Raw genomic sequence first — 3,216 nt, 5'->3', positions numbered from 1 at the left:
CTAATATAAGAAAAACACCAGAGCTACACATTGAGGGACATTGTATAGACATTTGGCCAAGAATTTTCAAAACTGTTTAGAGTTATCAAAACAAGAGAAGTTGCCGTAGTCAAAGAAGCATAATGAAATGAAATTCAAGATGGGGAAAAAAAACCCACACCATTAGGTTCCTTCATATGGTCTGGAACAACATTATTTCCTTCTTTGTTAAGACTGAATAGTATTCATTGGGTATGTGTGCCACATTTTCTTTAGCCATTTATGTGTTGATAGACATTTAGATCCCAATCTTCATCCTTCCCGGTGTCTTTTCAATGCTGTTATCTGAAACGACTATAGTTCCTAACTGTGTGGAGCCTTATCCTTGCCTTAGAATTATCTCCATTGAAAGGTTTTAATCCTGATTAAGAGTCTAATTTCATGGACAGAGTAGAAAATAGTTTAAAATGGAATTTTAATTATATTGAGGAATGTTTTAAAGTATTTTCATTTCAGCCTCTACCTTCTCCTCATGCTGCCCCCTCCCACCTTAGTGAGATGCTCCCATCTTAATGAGCAAAGCACCTGGCCCCATCACTATAGCAACTAGCAGCTAGGACCAATTAAGTTATAGCTATGTGATTAGATACCTAAATTACTTATAGAGCCCAGATTACTGAACAGAGGCGAGAAGCTGACAGGAGGGAGAATGAAGCACATCTTAACTAGAGAGAAGTGGACAGTTGGAAGCCATCCTCTACTTTCACTCCATGGAAGCCACAGACTTAGGTGTTAACACCATGACGTTTGTCTTCAAACGTTATGCTAGATGTGGATACCAGGTACCTTCAATGAGGGTGAGAATATTTTCCCAGCACTTTATTTATAGAACTATGTGCACAATGCATAAAGCTTCATTCAGACTCCATGCTCAATGTTCTTACTGCTGCTTTCTGCTACAAATAGAAACCTGACAGTGATCATCAGTAGTCCCAGTAATCTTTTACTACTCTACTAAAACATATTCAGCCACCTGGAATAGTGTATTATTCTGGTACTCAGTTTTATTCTCATTTGCAGTGATTATGATTCTAAGAACCTACGAATGCACCTTTGCTGTCTTAACTTGTACCATCTGAAAGCCTACTGTCTCTGTTACTGTTTTACTGCTGTGAACAGATACCATGACCAAAGCAACTCTTATAAGGACAACCTTTAATTGGGACTGCTTACAGGTTCAGAGGTTCAGTTCATTATTATATCAAAGGAGGAACATGGCAGCATTCAGGTAGGCATGGTGCAGGAGGAGCTGAGAGTTCTACATCTTCATCTGATGGTTACAAGTGGAAGACTGACTGCCAGGCAGCTAGGATGAAGGACTTAAAGCCCACACCCACAGTGACACACCTACTCCAACAAGGCCACACCTCCAAATAGTGCTACTACCTGGGCCAAGAATATTCCAGTCATGACAATTACAAACCAGAGCCTCAATTAGACAAAAAAAATATATAGTAGGGTGATTAACTGAGAGATGCTTAAACAGCGAAACAAGTAGATTATGGAAATATGACTTTATGCAGATATGTTTAATCAAATGAAAATAAAGGATGTGTGGTAAGTCCCATATAATACCTATGTAGGAAACTAAAGAGAAATATAATTCATATATCACACCCTTCCCATACTTGGAGAGTACATTAAATTGAATATACTCATAGAGATTCATGATCCTCATAGCTCCCTCCATTTTCTTCAATCCTAGTCTTAAGCGAACTCCAACCTACAATTCTTGGGGAATTTTCTCATTTGAGACATTTCACATAAACTAAATCATACAAGGTGTTCTTTTTGACAAGTTTAATTTTCATAGTATACTATTTTCAGGATTTTATTTGTTTACTTACATTTTTAAACTTTTTACATTAATTTTTGGTTGTCATTCAAAGAAATACTCTATGTGAAATTTTCATACATACAAATCATTATTCTCCATTTTTATTTGCCTTTCCACCATTCTCTCCTGTGTCACTTTCCCTCTTTTTGCTGATACCCCTTTCTTCTCTCAAATAGTCTTCCCTTCTGTTTTTGTGCCACTCCCTTCTTTTATTCTTCTTTTAGAGCTCTTTTTCTCCTCTTACAGTTCCTTTTCATGTGATTATCTGACACAGCTGTGAACCTCACAAGTGGCATGAGGTTCACAGCCACTTGTCATAAAAGGAACCAGTCACTTTCTGATTAGATTTAAGTCAGGGCCCATAAGATGAAACCTGTATCTGACAACACTGTTGGGCCAAGAACCTATGGCTAGACAGGTCATAGGCCATAGAGGCAAAACTATTATTATTCTGTTAAATGGACATAGTACTTAGCCCACTACTAATGGCTTTCATTATACAACTCCCAACTTTCCTCAAAGAAGCTCCTATTTTCACTAAATGACAATTAACACAAAGTACCACAAAAATAAGTGACTTGGGGATGTTCAACCCTAAATAGGACATCTACATCATGTCGCTTCTTTTCAAGGCTCCAGAATCACTGTAAAATCCTCTTCCAGATATCAGAAGACTATAAGAACTAGAGGTGGTCAGTGACTACAGGACCATGTATTCATCAGCCTGCTTATTTACTGCATGGGGTTTCATGCTATTTAATTTTTATAGTTATTTATAAATTATAGATATTATTAACAATCCTTTGTTAGGTGTACAGTTGGCAAAATTTTTCTCTCATTCTTTAGGTTGTCTCTTCATTCTAACAATAGTTTCCTTTGCCGTACAAAAGCTTTTTAATTTATGAAACCCCCATTGGTCAACTCTTTCTTTCTTTGTTTTATTTTATTTGCTGTATAGAATTGTACTGTATGAACACCTTGGCCCTCATCATTTAATGAACATTTGGGTTGTTTCTACTTTGGATATCTTGTTAATAGTGATGCTACAAACATTTGTTTGTAAGCTTTTGTGTAGACATTTTAAATTCTCTTTGTTGGGGGTTAAATGTACGATAGATTTGTCAGGTTGTGTGTACTGTTATGTTTAATTTTTGAAGAACTGCTGAACTGTCCTCAGCAACAGGATTTAAAAGTCTTACCAGCAGTGATTGTGTTTACATTCCTCTATTTCTATGACAACACCTTTTCTTTTCTTTTTTTTCCCTTGTTATTATCACATTGTATGTCAAGTGTTATCTCATTGTAGTTTGTCCTTGGACAAAACTACATGGACATTGTAG

The sequence above is a fragment of the Micromys minutus genome, assembly GCF_963924665.1.
Source record: "Micromys minutus genome assembly, chromosome: X".
Taxonomy (NCBI): Eukaryota; Metazoa; Chordata; class Mammalia; order Rodentia; family Muridae; genus Micromys; species Micromys minutus.
Note: the sequence above shows the minus strand (reverse complement) of the source record.